General features: G+C 43.8%; 1 protein-coding gene across 6 annotated transcripts in view; it reads right to left on the bottom strand.

Moving 5' to 3' along the window:
* Window positions 1-14,457, bottom strand: part of ACSL3 (acyl-CoA synthetase long chain family member 3) — a 52,071-nt gene extending 37,614 nt beyond the window's left edge. For 3 of the 6 annotated variants that reach the window (XM_069023972.1, XM_069023970.1, XM_069023973.1), the window contains exon 1: window positions 14,319-14,452. The gene's annotated coding sequence lies outside the window, so the exon portion shown is untranslated. Of the gene's footprint in view, window positions 1-14,318 lie in introns of all 6 variants that reach the window. The other 3 variants (XM_069023975.1, XM_069023974.1, XM_069023971.1) reach the window with 3 other exon arrangements.
* Between the last annotated feature and the right edge of the window lie 2,172 nt (window positions 14,458-16,629).

Here is a 16,629-nt window from a genome sequence, read left to right as displayed (position 1 = left end):
AGCACCCAGCAAGTGAGCCTTTCTTTTACAAAAAAAGAGACCAAAAAGAAAGAAATCCCTATTATTCATTTATAAATACTCATGTAGTCATCTATATAAAAATAAAAAAGCAAACCAAATGTTCACAGAAGCAACAGCCTCTGCTTCACAGGCAAACTCCCTGGACTGTGAAGCAAGGAGAGCCTGAGGCGATGAACGGTGTGCAGAGGAGAATCCCAAACATGTACCCATCTAAGTGGAAGGTCTCTTGCAATATGGGTTTAAAGAGCAGTTATATTTGAAAACAGATGTTCATCACAGGTACAGCACAAGTATCTTCACATATTTCTTGAAACAGAGGGGATAGAAATCCCAGCAAGCCCTACTGAATGGCAGAAATGCATGCTCTGGGTCCCTGGAGAAGAGCTAGTGCTCAGCACATTCTCTTGAATTGGAAGCAACAGCAGAGTGGGCACAAGGACACACCTCACCTCCCCAACTCACCCTTCACTGCTTTCCACAAGTCTCTCCTCCCACCACCTCCTGCATTCCCTGAGCACTGCTGCCCTGGCACTGCTTGTGGGAGCTCTAGTGCCCCCCAGCAACAGGTGTGCCAGCAACCTCCAGGCCACCCTGGCAGTCCCCTCTCTCAGAGGCCCCGTGGTTTCTACACAAGTGCACACACTGTCCTTGTCCCCGACTTGCTGATTTTCCAGACTCCAACCTCTCCAAATCACCCTTTTCCAGGCTGCTGCCTGGGTCTCAGCATCACTTCTAGCACAAAGGAGAAGACTTTCCATGAGGCTCTCAAACATCCACAAAGCCCTTCACCCAGCAGACCTGTACCCTGTTACAAACAGGAGTGCCTCTCTGCAGTCAATCTGGGTACAGATCCAAAGCTCTGTCCCAAAGGACATCTGCTCTCAACACAGAGGAAAAGCAACGCTCAGCACACCAACCCCCAAGGACCACCACCCACTGGGAATAAACCCAGCAGGACCTTCCTCAACAGCTCCACATGACCACTCAGGGCTTGTCACAGTTATCGAACAGCCTCTGCTACAGAAAGATCTAGAAGAGGATTGCATGGCTGTAACACAGGCACACACTCAGAGGTTTTTCTGAAACTCTTTCAAGCAAGCAGACAAGAATGAAACGGATTCCCTCATCAACTCCAGTCCTCGATGTCTCACTCCCAGTCCTGAACAAGAGATAACCTGTCTCTCCCTGGACTTTGCTCTCCCTGCTGCTCCACATGCTGTGAAACTGCTGTTGTCCTACACAGAAAGAGGGATGATGGGAAACCAAAATTGCTGTTGATTATGGCTCTGCTCTCAAAAGGAGGCAGATCTTCAGGACATGGAAAGAATACACTCTCTGAAAGCACCTGTAGGGTAATTCTGAGCTACATTATTCAGATCACCTGTAGGCCTCCAGCTGTGACCCACTTCTAGCCCAACCCTGGGTGAATCCTAAGGCTCTTTAAATGCTTCCCGTTGCTCTGCCAGGGAACACAACACTGGCAGATGGCCAGAGCCACCTCAGCATTCCCACTCCTGCCCCCACAACTCGACCCACTCAATGCTTCAGCATAAGCAAATCCACAACTCAACTCCAGTCCCGAGGGAAACTCAGGCACTTCTCTGCATGAGCATGCTTCTGAAAAGCCCAGGAGAGCACACACAGACCATCAGGAAAGAGGCATCATGACCTGGAACAAACCAGTTTCCAAGGTCGGCGTTTAACAGATGGCTGGGGCAGGAAAGGTTGCTCATGAACTGCACAGCCCGAGGGTGTGATTTCAGTTTGGCTCAAGCAGATTTAACGCTGGGCTGCTAATAAAAACAGACTGTTCATCTCCAAAAGGTAATTCCGCTGCTGCCCTCCATTGCATCAACACACGAGTGCCTGTGTGGCTAGGAATGAGTCAGATTAGCTTGTTGACCCAGTTTAAACCCTCTCCTCAGAGCGGAATGGTGGATTTTCCTTTGTATTAACTTTAGTACTCATTTGAGCCTACCTTGAGTCACTGTAAGTACCTAAATCAACAGAAAATTAGCACTACAAAAGATGTTATTCTTCTACTATCTCAAACTGAGTAACCATGAACTGTCAGGAGTTACTGACAAGGCAAAGCCGGAGGAGGAGATGGAAGGAGCCTGGCAGTCGAGCTGCAAATGAAACCCGATGGGGCTGTGGAGGAACCGAGCTCAGCACAGAGCGATAGCAGGAGGCCTTGTGACGTGGGTGTCACAGCACACTGCGGGATCAGGGCAGAGCTGCGGACTGGGGGATTAACCTGCTGCTCTCCTACTAATGATCTCACTACTTACTTTTTACGGAGCTCAGCCTTGGGAGTTTCAAGTGCTACAAGCTTAAATACCTTTAAAACTTTGGGCATAGGCTAATAACATTCCTATAAATACAAAGGGGTTTAATTTATGTCCTTCACGTGCCAGTGCTGCGTTTGTAAAATGATACTCCTATTTTTTTAGGAGGCAGCCAGAAAGCATGTTATTAGGATAAATAAATTATTATGTCCTTGTTAAACACCAAGATACTACTACAGTATGAATTACATGAACCAAAGACGTCCTTTTACCCTAGAGAGACATTCTATGGTATTAAGTAAATTTTGATACAAAGTAAGAAGTTTTACTATCTAGAAAAGATTGCTTTTCCTCTTAGTAGGCTCATTTACATCAAGGGGGGGGGGGAAAAAAATCACACCTAGTATTGGCAGACAACTGGGAGACAAATGTGGTAGCACAGAACTAAACCAGACAGAAGGAACGGACATTTCTTGAGGGCACAAAGCTTCACTTTCTCTTAAATAGATCCTTGGTATATCCAGTTATTCTAAAAAGGTAATGGTAAATGGGTAGTAAAAACTTCTATTTGACATCAACCTCTTCTAGGCACACCCAAGCCCCACTGTCAGAAATATCACTGCACACTGCAGGACAGCGAGGGCCCAGGTTCGTACCTCTCTCCTCTGCTTCCTAACATAACAAAGACAGTGACATTTATTAGAAACTGAAAGCTAAAGTGACATCACAAACAAGACAAACAGATTTATTTCCCCCACAAAAAAGCTTCAGGACTTCAACACACAGTCTGATTCGCACAGGCTACAAACTTAAGTTTAAACCTTTGTTCCAGGCGAAAAATAAAACTAAATCAGTGAGTTCAGCAATAATGAGCTCCAGGAAAAATATTTAAACATTCCTAAAGCTACCTTCACCCATAACATGAGCACCCTTCCAATAAAATCAACTAAAAATGCAAACCCCGTTGCAATTCTGTACCTTAGATTTTTTCTATTTAAAACATTTGAAAACTTACTTTCCTTAAATAAGGGGGTTTTCTTAACTTATCCAAGACAGTTTAGATATTTAATGGATTGACAAACACATCTTCTATTAATAAGAACAATAAACCACAGTTCTAAGGTGACAACTTTGTCAGCAAACCCAAACTTCCCCAAAAGAAGGCAGTGTGCTAAAAACACTTATTTAAAATCAAGTAACAAAGTAATGGCTATGCCAGAACACAATCCAGGGCTGCTCCACCTTTCACCTCCTCCTCCTCCCACTACATATATGACGCTTCATGGCAAACAAGTGTCTTAATTCGTTTCAGGCACTCTACCAGATACTGTCAATATATTGCTTCTGTTCCTTTTCACAAGCAGTTATTAGAGCATTTAAAAGATGCATTTAGCACCAAACTAAATTAAATGTTTTCATGTTTGTGACAGAGAAAAAAAAATAAACTAACAGATAAAGTACCTCGCTATTGCAGAAGGCCTCAGAGGAACTTTGGTATCTGCCAATTCACTGTTAGAGAGAGATGAAACCACCAATTTCCCCAGCATACTGCTAAATTTTTAAACCACAGATACCAATTAAACATGGAAGAGTACTTAAACAAGAACATCAACACCACTGCACATAAGAGTACGAAAAAAGTCTGCATAAAAATAAGCCAGAAGCTTCACCAGTAACCTTTGCCTACTGAAGAAGTGGTGTAACAGCATAGTTATCTCAGCCAGTTTATCACTCTCCAAATTCCTAAGTAATTTTCCACTCATTTAAGTCAATCACCTTAAGTACTTCCACTGGGAGGCAGACTCTACTTTCCATCCGAATGCAAGAGACTCACCAGAATGGTTTCATGTGCTGTTTTCTACTACAAAACACAGCCTAAGATCAGTTCTGCAATTTCTGGGAAATCTGAAATGCTAAGGCACGAACATTTCTGGCTTGTTTGTTTCTTAGAAAACAAAACAAAAATAGACGGTCTGCTGCCATACATTCAGTGTGGTTTGTACCGTATCCCAGTCACGTACTCATTAGATCAGAACAACAACAAAAAAAATCTAACAAAACAATCCCACACATTTTTAACTGTAAAGGTGCTTCAGTATTTTTTTCTCCAGCAGAAGCTATGCACGCAGAAAATTGTTCTCATGTACTTCTAGATGAATTTGAGTTCATGTAGTACTACAGTAAAAATTATTACCCATTATTCTATATTCATTTTTTCAAAAACTACCGGGTGGCCAGGTCCAAAATCTGGTAAGACTGTATATTTATGTTGTCTTTGCCTTCTTTCTTTAACATTTCTTCTCTATTTGATGGGCTTTTGGTAGGGATAACTGTTGTCCCTGATGCTGGCTCATTACCTGGTGTGCAGTGTCAATTCACACACCAAGACAAGATGTTTTATTTCTTTATTCTAGTTTGCACAAAGTAGGGATCTAGGTGTAACCCCACAAAGCAAAACTTTACAGTAGTTACACATTTTAACAAAGGCATCAGTGTTCCTTGGTTACAAATTAAACAGCTTTTTCACTAATTAGTACTCAAATTCACTGGTTCTCTCTCTCACTACTCCTGCTAATTAGTTCCCATGCACAGCTCTTCTCACATTGGAGTCAGGGGGTCTGTTTTGAGCAGGTGGTCAATGGGCTGGTGGCCATGACCCCCCTGCTACAATCACCTTTCCCCAGTTACCGCTCAGTCCTGCTGATTTCATTCCTGGTGGCTCTGGTTCAGACAGCCCTTTCATCTTGGGATTGTGTTCCCCTTTCTTTAAAGCAGAAGATTAGCCAAGCCTACAAGTCTCTACAGGTTTCACAATGCAATTGCTTAATCATAACTGCCTACCTATAGCTACTGATTAACATCAAAACAACTGCACAGTTTGGTTCAAATCTTGAGGGACCTGACAACCTTACACCAGAAGCTCCTGAAAACAAGCAGCAGATGAATACACTCAGGTAACAAAGCAGATCTGAGAGAACAGAATGAAGATATAGACTTCACAAGAAAAAGTGTGAAAAATTCCAAGTCTTTAGACAAATTTCTCACAAGAAAAATATCAGCCAGATGAACAATACATGTAAGAGAAATTTACAGCACGTTTCAAAGCAAGAAGCATACCCACAGCATGATCTAAGCTATCAAAGTGCTAAAGTGGGATGTTTCACCATTTAATTTCAAAGGCTAAGCTGGTGACATTTTCAATACACTTTCTCTTTTGAAGGATAAATACATCCTCAGGTTCCAATTACTTGGGGTTTTGCTTTGTTGGGTTGTTGGGTTTTTTTAAAACATCATAATTGTGTCCAGTCATCTACAGCGATTTACTATCAAAATAAATGTAATGGAGAAGTTCCCACAAGAATATCTGCTTTTCTCACACCCCATGCTTTCCACTGTGGTGGCTGAAACTCCAGAATAGGAAAAATCCCTCTTCTCTGGCCTGCAATGGAAGTCACAAGTCCTTTGGAAAGGATCACTACCTTATTAAGGAAAGACTACTACTCCCAACCCATGTGCATGGTTCAGATTGTGTTATCTAACATTCACTCTTGGTATAATGAAGAGATCCCCCTCAAGCCCCACAGCAGAAAAACAACAGGAATGCAATTTATAAAAATCACAGCCCTAGGAAGTCCTGCCTCAGGCCAACACTCACACAAGATTCACTGGGAGTTTCAGAGTTTGCAGACTGAACTTCTCTGTAAGGACTAAGCAAGATACATTGAAAGCAGTGCTTCACTCCAGCAACTATATAAATGAAGAAAGTGACCTGTGGAGCTTTTGCTGAGCACAAATACAAAGAGAGAAATGAAACTTGCTCAAAGTTCTGGGAATATGCAATTTTCACTTTTGGTAATTTTACCTCTGCCACAGGTTATACACCTTTTCTCAAAAACATAGTCATCTGTTTCTTAGATTGCTCACACTGGTGTCTGTGAAACCCTACATCCTAAACACCCAGGTTTACAGATGACTACACTTGACTCTTAAGCTGGTTTAACAGCAATACTTCGCTTAAGATTCAGGGTATGTATCCAAACACAACTATTGTCCTGCAATGGCCAGAAACTACCTCCCTCCTAGCATTTTTTAGGACCTAAAGCTAAAAAATTACTTCACTTATTTAACTCCAGATTTCAAAAAACTCCAATTAAACAAAACCAATTTATAAGACACCAGGAATGCTGCACACACAATCAGTAGAAATAGGACTTCAGCAAATATTTCCTATGGATACAAACATGACACCATAAACACCAAGTTGCCAAAAGGAACTGGAAAGCCTGGAAACCATGGCAAAACCATTGACCAATTAAGCACTTGATGAAATCTGGGGAAGACTACCAGAGAAGATTTTGGCTGTTGATGCCGCTTCAACCTCACTCCTCCATGTATTTATGGATAGGCAGCACACTTCACACTCAACAATTTGGGGGGTGACTGATGGGAAGTCACACAAAAGGCTGAGCTACAGAAAGACAAGTATGCTGTTTCTCTGCAAACTACTTTGTACAGTTTTTATTTCTCTTGGCTGCTCTGAAGGTCCAGAGACAGTGGGGAATAGGACATTACAAAAGAAAGAAACAGCCAAGGAAAAAGAAAATATTTCAAATTCAGTGTTTTCCTAAAGAGCTACTTGAGCTAGGTTTTATATCTATACTGCTTGGGGAAAAATTACTCTTCTGTTCAAAATCCAGCACTATAATTTATTTAAGCATGGCATAAAGAAGTCTTCCTTGCTCATTTGAGTCATCATTCTATTTTCTAGCTTTAGAAGTAACAGAATATCAGGACAACCTCTCTCCTCCATCACATTGGAACAAACATCCTTTTCTCTCATTATTATTCTTCTTCTGTAAGCAAAGCAAGACAGGATCAGTCATGAACATGCTCAACAATTGCAAAACTTGAAGCAAACATGAAACAAGCTCTCATTAAATTAGAAGCCATTTTATTCTCTGAGAAGCAGCATTACAGAAATGTGGTTCTCAGCTCCAAGTCCTTATGCGTCACCCTTAAATATAAAACTTACAAACACAGGTGTTGAAAATCAGAGGGCAATATCCCGTGCCCACAGGTATGTTCTGGATGGGATGAAGGTGAGGAAGTAACTACTACATCCTCCCAGGAGATCACTCGAATCAGTAGTTCAGAATCAGTACACAAATACTGTGTAGGTAGATGGAGATTTTGGTAGAAGGGAGTCCTGTTTTTCTCTTCAGGGAACTCAAGCACACCCTTAGACTATGATTATGTAAACACAACCAAAACTGAGGTACGTGGCTAGGTAGAGCCTTCACTGCTAAGTTTCAAGAACACTGGCCTTTTTTAAAAAGAAAGGTGCCATAGGTACCAACTTCATTTGTAGGAATTTTGTGAATATTCGCAGGCAAAATTGTCTGTCTTATACAGATGTCAGCATTAGATTAATACAATTTGACAAGTTGAAGTCCAGAATAGACTATTAAGTATTTCTAGAAGAATAATATAGATATTTCATCTGCTTCATGAGCTGCTAACATTTCAAACACCAAGAGAAATACATCTTGCTTTGCAAAAAAAAAAAATCCCCCAAAGTATCATGAAATATTAAGCTAATGATGTAATTAAAATACAGGCAGTTTCAATCACCGTATTCTTAGAATCTGGTATCTTAGATGTATACACATTTACAGACACACAAAAAACCAAGTCAGGGTAGCAGATGTCTCAGTCCTTTCACAACCTGGACCTGGCCACAACTGCACTTGTGACTGTGTAACACAGGATTTAGGCAGAAGATTAATTTTTTCTTAACTATAATTGATGTTATTAGTAAATTGCAGATTTAAATTTTTTTGAGTGTCTATTTTACTTAGCCTTTCTGATCAAAAACCCTCATCCCACCTTCCAACACTTGCTAACAGCCTTGGCTCAGTGACCTGGACATTCACACGAGCTCACAGCCCTACACCAACGGGGAAGTGGATTTGTACCTTGTTCTTGAAAGTACTGGATGTTACCAGGTTAAGCCTTTTGTGCAGATTGTAAGAGAAGCAGGTAAGAATCTCCATAAGCATCTTCCCCCTCAAGAAAGGGGAAAAAATAAAATCGACACAGTTTTTAGCACAGCAGAACTGGAAAATATTTTCTAAGCATCTCAAAGTTATCCATTAGGAAAAGCACTTCTCTGAATTCACAGTTTCTCTAGAGCAATACAGGACAGCAGTACTTCATCAGGACAATTAAACTGCAGCTGTAAATGCATGGAAAGTCCTGTTACCAGGGCTTGACAAGTTATTTGTGGACTTACTGCTGAAACAGACCAAACCCAGTTTGCCACATAGATCACCAAGCTTCCTGCCCGAGCATGCCTGGGACAGCTGCCTCCCCTGTGTGCCTGCTGCCTTTAACCTCTCTTTAGCACTCACAAACAAAAATCCTGACAAAGTCTGCAGACACAAAAAAGCAGATGTTTCTCTACATAACCACTTAAATCCTCCTGCAAGCCATCATCTCCTGTTTATTCTGTTCCCTTCTGCCTTTCTTCATACCCATGTACTTAAAACCAACTACAGATACCTTTTTACCAAACACAAATCACCAACTCATCTAAATTCTAAAAGTTAATTGTAGATACTCCACTTTCCAGTTTTTCATAGGTTCTCATAGAATGAGCTCATAAACATTGATTTTAATAATGGTTTAGTGAAACAACTGCAGACCACACTCCACTGTTTCACAGACTATCTTCTCATACTGTCTTAAAACTTTGGTATTAATTTTTCTGTACGTCTGATCCAATATGTCACCATGGACACGGATGGCTCACATGGCACTAATTGCTCATGAAGTAAAGCACCCATGCAAAACCTTCCTGTGAATGGCCAAGGTTTCTCACACCTCTGAGCAGCCAACCTGAACAAAATGAGGTTCCATACCTTGTCCGGGAAAGCAGTAAGGGAAAGGCAGAAGTCTTGCCTTTAAAGATGCAGAAAAAGTGTTTCTACATAGTTTTCATTTCATATCCTTATGAATTTATCACAGGAGAGAATGTTCTACAGACAGGAATTTAACACAACAAATAGATGGGGAACTGAACCTGGCAGTACTGCACTAGCACCATTCTGCTGCTTCAGCAAGTCACTTCTAATCTTTATTATCTATTTTCCCCTTCCAGGTCTCATACTAGCTTCATCTAGTAGATACAAGCATTCAAGATAAGGATATTTACACAGCTCCTAAAAAACAAAGCACTAAATTTCCAATTTTATAGTGCAATGGGAGAAGGTTTGCACTTTGTTCTTGCTGTTTTCACTATCAACAGTGAAAATCCTTATCAGTAATTTCAATAATCTTATCTTCCCTGCTTTTCAGGAAACTTATTGGACTGAAAAGCCAGCTTGTCCCATTTCAGATAACATAATTACTTAGCACATTTTTGTAATTAACAAGGCTCATGAACACTGAAGGAAAGATGACTTCCCAATGCACAGGTGGTGACAAATTGCCACCTCCTCCTCCAAGATTACAGACACCTTAAGTCATCACCTTGACTTCCCATGAGCTGCAGGCTCACTTAAGGAACAAGACAACACATGGGTGAGAATTCCTTCCCAAGGACCACTAAAAGACCCTTGCAAGTTTTGAATCGAGTTGATTCAAACCATTTTGAATTTTGAACAACTTTAATCGATTCAGAAGGCAATAGAGAATAAGATTTGAGTTTCTTTCACAGTTGCACTTTTTCCCTGCCCCACATTTCGGAATAGCCATTCAGGTGTGTTTTGGATATGGCCTTGTCCACGTGATTTCCTTCAACAGACTCAAAATCATTAGATCCCAAACTGTATCTTGCAGCTGCATACTGAATCTTTTGAGAGCCCTCCCAGCTTTACTACATGGCAAGCCCTGATGTAGACCAGGCCCTCAGGATGAAGAGCAGGTTCTTCCAACTCTAACTGCATAATTAAGCAAATAAAGTCCTGCCATCTGAGAGCTGCTTAGGATTGGCTTGAGTGCTTGCTATACTGCTCCAAGTCTGATGCATAAACCTGAACTGCCAGACCACATGCAGCCCTAAATAAGCTGGCTCACAACCTTCCACTGCAACTGCTCTGTTGGCAGAAACTATATAGAGCCATGGGATAATTCAGGTGGAAAAGGACATCAGGGGGACTCTGGTTGAACCTCAAGCTCAAAGCAGGGTCAGCTGTGAAATCACACCTGCTTTCTCAGGGCTTTGTCCAGCTGGACTTTGAAAACTTCCACAGAAGGAATCTGCACAAGCGCTCTACCAAGTCCCACCACTTGACACACCTCAGGGTGAAAAATGCCTTATAAACACAGAGCTCTGTGACTTTAATCCACACCTGCTGTCTCTTGTCCTCCCACCACGCACCACTGTGAAGAACTTGGCTCCACTCTCTTGAAAACCTTCACACACATGCTGGAAGGGCTTCCCCAAGCCTTTTCTTCTCCAGGCTCAACAACAGGCACAGCTCCTCTACTTCTCCTCACAAAGCAAAATCTTGCAACTCAAGCCAATCTTGGCAGCTGTCCACTGAACTCACTCCAGTTTATCGACATTTCGTTTGTCCCAGAGAGGGGAGCACAACTGGATGCTGTATTCTGGACGCAGCCTAACGAGTGCCAAATGGAATGGGATAATTGCCTCACTTCACCTACTGGCTGTGCTCCTGTTAATATGGGGCATAGGCTGCCCCATGCTCAGCTTGCTGTCCACCACGACCCCGAGTCTTCTTAGCTGAGCTGCCCCCAGAACAGGCTGTGCTGGTGGAGGGGGTCAGTCCCGACAGGGAGTGAGCCAGGAAGCCCCGACCCTTAAGGAGCTGCTTAAATGGTAAATTTGCTTAGTAATCAGCAGCAGATGAAATGGATAGAAATTGAAGCCAAGTCTTCTTAGTGTTAATACACCTTACTTAGTAGTACTAAGTCGCATCTTAGGGCCATATTCAGATGGCCTAAATTCCACATAAATCCCTCTGCCTCCTATTTCTTATTAGCTGGCTTTCAGGCAGCTCCCCGCTCAGTGTCTTATGTAAATTCTCTGAATTGCTCTTCAAAACTACCTAGAATTCTCCATTGACTGAGAAAAGGGGCTTCAGTGGAATTCAGGCCACCTGAACCTAGTGTTTAGGTCCAGTAACAGTGCAGCATCAGACTAAATTATTTCTTTAGATTTGCCACCATGGCAGTAAGTAGCAGTTGGTTGCAAAGACAGGTTTAGTTACTCTTCCACTGAAACAAATACTTTTAAAGAAAATACAGACTACTAAACAATTCAGGACTCAATTCTTCCTTCTACTTTCTGGAAATTTACTCCATAGCTGAATCTCCTTTAACAAGAATGCTTTATCCATAGGTCTTTTAAACTTTGTCCTGAGCCATGTGTGATGTTTGTTCCAGAAGTCTTGACAATCCATTGAAAAAAATTGGGTCTTTAGTATGACTCAATGGCTCAAACCATTCACTGGTCTACAGAAAGGAAGAATAAAAGCCCTACAATCAGCACTGAATGGGAGCTGGGGAAATCAATGGCTTAAATGCTCAGCAGTTCAGCAAAAGCACACCATGTTTTAAGTCAAACATGAAGACATTTCCTCTAGTTCTTCAAAGATTAACAGTTTTCCAAAAAATACCATTCTGATTTTTCTAGGTTAATGGCTAAACCACATCTCTTGATTTGAGAAGTTATTTCTTACAGGCATTATGGTTTTATAAGTGCCATAAGGAGAAGTTATTCACACCAGCGTACTCAGTCCAACAGGCCCTAGTCAGTGTTCTTACATAATCAGGATCCTCCAAGCAAGAGAGATGGAGCAGGGAAGATGGGAAGCACCCATGAACACTTTTGAAAAGTGGAACCAGATTCTACACACCACAGTCCTGACACCTCTTTTTAGGCCATTAATAGTGCTTTTGTCTAAGTTCCACAGCACTCAGGTGCACAGGTATGGAGAGTCTACTCCTTGTCCACAGCTGTAAGCCACGGCTCTCTCAAAATATCCCAGTTCTGTGAAACATAAAGAATAAAACTGAGGCTGAAATTTATTACCTTCATCCTTACTTTGAGTGGAATAGGACACTTGAAGATAGCACAATGTTCAGAACCAAGTGCCAGCTTATTGCAGGTCAAATAGACTATTAAGTTTGTTCCCTCCTCTGAAGGATTCTGTATCCATGAGTAAGAACCCTGTTTTCCTGACCAGCCAAGAGGGACCAGATCCATACCACAGGCTGACTTCATTATGAGTTTCAAAAATTTTCACCACACAGATCAGCAGCTCCATCAGACTGACTCAAGTTTGTCAGCCAGCCATCAACACTGAACATACATATGTTAAACGTGAACCTACCTCCCATTTCTAGGGACCAACAATACAAGCATGCTGGACAACTACAACGAAAATTAGATCTGTAAGTCACATTGTTTGGTTTCAGCCATTCAGGAGGCATAAATCTACAGGTCAAGAAGGAATTACCAAGCTTAAAAATGTCTTTCCTTAACTTTTCAGAGCACACAGAACAAACAGTATGAGAAGTGCTACAAACGGTTATGAATATAAAGTCTTATGAATGCACCCAGATCATTACCTTCCTCTTAGGATATAGTTAAGACCTGATAACACATCTATTAATTCATACTTCTGCTTTTTAGCCCCAGGAAATAAAAGTCATAAGCCACAGTGAATTTTTGCACAATGAAATGACAATCCACTCTGGAGAAAGAATGTATCAAGAGCAGAATGTAACCAGTCAAAAATCACATTAAGGCTCTTGGTTTCATTTTATGCTTTTTCTTTACATGGTGCTTAAAACAATAACAAGATAAAAAACCCCTGAACAAATTTCATATGAACTCAAATATTTGTATTTTGAGTAAAAATGACTGCCCTTACCCTTAACAAAGTTTTTAAAGTAACCAAAATCTTTTATCGTTGGTATTGCTCTTTTTCATTAATTCTGTACTGATAACAGCACTTAAAAACCGAGGCTACTCAAATACAAGAAATTCACATCTGGTGTTATCAAACCCATTTCACAGGCCAAAAAAAAAAAAAAAGCCATACTCTAGAATCTGATACTCCTAAACAAAATTCAGTATGTCATTTTAAAAGATTACATACCAGCTGCTTAAATGCTTGGGGAGGGAGGGGGGCGTCTTTCTTCAGTAAGGCAAAAAAAATGTAGCAGTAATCATAAACTAACTGACAAATATTTTTATTCTGCCACTGCCCTTATTTTTCTGCAGGTTACTGTTTTCGTATTTCCCAGGGATTCTATATGAGTCCCAAACACGGAACTTCATGCTATTTATGGAACTATCTGTAGTAGTATTTTAAGGCTTACTGCTCTCCCTGCGAATGAAGGATGCTATCCTTCCCAGTCGAATTCTGAAAGGGAACGCACCCCAGCACTAAATCCAGTATCACAACCCTGGAAAACAGATCAGCAATCCTGAAACCAGACTAGAAATCCCGGCCCGCTCCTCCTCCGGCCCTGCCGGTCCCGCATCACCCGCGCTCACCGACCATGAGCCGCACGCCGAGACCACGGGGCCGCGGTCGGTCCCGGAGCCCGCACCGGGGACACGGCGGTGACACGGCACGCGGGGGGGACAAGGCACACGGCGTGTCACCAACCCCGCCGCACCGGGCACCTGCCTTACGCCGCGCTCCCGCCACCCCCTCGGACGCCGGAGCCCAAACACAAAGCAAAGCAGAAGGATAAACGTGCCTGTTACAGACTATTGCCTCGCTAATTACCCGGAGCGCGCTCCCGCGGGGGCAGAGCCGGTGCGCAGCCGCCGGCCCCGCCGGCAGCCGGGCCCGTAGCAGCCCCACCGGGCTGCTTCAGCACCCCCGCGGCCCGGATGGCCGCCGCATTCGCCCCTGCGGAGGCGGCGAGAGACCCGGCGGGGCCCCGCAACACCGCGCGGCCGGGTCGGACGCGCTCCTGGCGGTGCAGGGCCCCGCAGCCCGCCCCGGCCCGCGGCCCCGCACTCACCAGCCCCGGCCCGGGGACGCCGCGCCGGCACCGCCCGCTCCGCGCACCGCCCCGAGTGCGCGCCCGCGCTCACCCGCGGCCGGACCGCCCGCCACCACCGCCGCGCGCGCTCATTCCGTATGCGCCACGGCGCCTGCTGGTTGGCCCGCGCCGGGTGGCGCGCGGGGCCGGGCTGCCGCGGAACGGGGTTACTACAGGTCATCCGCGGGGGGGCGGGGCCAGGGCCGGGGGCCAATGGCCGGCGAGGGGCGGGGCCGCGCCAGCAGCGCGTCCTTCCGCGCCCCGGCCCCGCCGCCCCTGCCCTCCCGCGGAGCGGCCCCGACGCATCCGCTCTTGGCGGGCACCTGGCCGGGTGCCGATCGCTCCATCTCGGAGCCTCTTGATGGCCCCGGGCCCGTCGCTGACGCCGTGGTCCCACGGGCGTTCCCGCGGCCCTCGTACCGCGCGGGCGCTGCGCGATGCTCCGTGTGCTGCCGGGGCGCGTTGGAGGATGCTTTTTGCCAAGTGTCCCGGTCAGAATGACCGCGGCAGCGGGATGAACGTGTCCCAGAGCCGCCCGGCGTGGGTCGCTGTAAGAGCCGGGGCCGCTGCAGGCCCCGAGGCTGCCGTTCTGAGGGTTAAAGAAACGTGTCACCCGTGGCAGCTGCTGCAGAGGTTCCTGGCCTGGATCTCTGCTGGCAGGGCTAACAGAGAGCAGTCATTTGACATGCACTGTAACCTGAGCTGGCGTCACCTGGAAAGGTTTTGGTCAGTGCTGCTCAAGGCTGGGTTCCTCTTTAACAATTCCTGAGGATCTTCTGCCAATATTGACTCATTCGGGCCCTACAAATGTTCCTTCAGAATTAAAGGTTTTCATTTAACCAGCATAATACAATACTGAAACAAAACAAATGAGCACCTCCCAAAGATAAGCGAAATAAAAACAACAAATGGGAAGAAGGTTTCAAAGGCCAGAGGAAAGATTTAGTTACCGCGGGTGCCGGGGTGGCCTCTGCGGTGGTGACAGCCACCATTGTCACAAGGGTAGGTTTGTTTCGCTCAGTTCATGCAGATCAAGCCCCTGGCACAGCCTTTGGGCTGAACAGCCCAGGGGGTCTGAGGACACAGCACATGGAAAGAGGAAAGCAGGATTGCAGAGCTGAGGGCAGGAGCCTGGACACTGATGCATCTACAGATCATCAGCAGTTAGTACTTTGAGCCATTTATAAGCTGTGCAGCTGCCACCGCCCATGGCTGTGTCCCACCTGCAGCCCTTCCTCCTTCCCCTCACGGACACGATTCAGAGGAAGAAGCACTGTTTGCATCTCCAGTCATCTGCAGAGTTACTTGAATGGCAGGGAATGGGAATGTACTCACTAAGAGCAGATTAACAGGGTATATACTTCTAATCCAAAGACCAACTAAGTCAGTCACCTCAGTTACTGGAAAAAACACTTCTGAGTGTTTAGAACTGGAACACAGGAGATGGCTGCTGACTGTTCTGAAAAGCAGGAAAACATTATCCATAGGAGTTATCTGAGCTATAAAGGTCATCAGCTGCTTGAGCAAATGGGATGCTACCTGAATTATGGGTAGCACTTGGAGGCATATTTAAAACAGTTGCACACAGACTGGAAAAAAAGTGAAAAAGGATAAGCAGGAAGGAGAAGAAACTCATTTTTCAAAGATGGAAAATGCAGGTATTTGTGCAACAGAAGGGAATTCAGGGGTTGTCTGCCAAAAGTTTTACTTATGTTGGTAGAGACAGAGTAAAGTTAATAAATATGTTGTGAACATTAGTACAGGGAAAGGAATCCTTGATTTGTATTACACCATCTTTCACATTTCTTTCAAGGCAAGAAAGGTTCAGGATAAAACTACAAAAGTGATTTGATGTAAAGAAAGATGGGAGATAAAGCACTGGACAGCACAGAGCTGATCTGCTCAGCATCAGATCTCATGTTGGACGTTCTCCTCGTATTTACTTCTGGGTAATCACCAGCAACTGAGCCATAAAACACCTTGACAAAATCCTCACTTTGAGAAATGCTTGGAATCCGTAACTTGGGATTAAATGTGATCCTTATTAAACTGCTAGATCTGAATACTATCAAGTTTTATGAGAAGGAGATTTCAAAGAAACTTTTAATTTCAAATACAGGTTTGTTGTAAACTTTGTATTTCAGTCTCACCTTTATTACAGGGTGTATCAATTTAAGTTTGCCTGAACTTTTCAGTCATTTGAAATCCAAACACTAACTGTGTAACTGGCTATTTTTATATTATATATTTATAAATATATAAATATATGGAATATATTTTTATATTATAA

This window comes from Aphelocoma coerulescens, chromosome 9 (genome assembly GCF_041296385.1).
Source record: "Aphelocoma coerulescens isolate FSJ_1873_10779 chromosome 9, UR_Acoe_1.0, whole genome shotgun sequence".
Classification (NCBI taxonomy): Eukaryota; Metazoa; Chordata; class Aves; order Passeriformes; family Corvidae; genus Aphelocoma; species Aphelocoma coerulescens.
The sequence above is the reverse complement of the archived record's forward strand: the minus strand, read 5'-3'. Positions and strand labels throughout refer to the sequence as shown.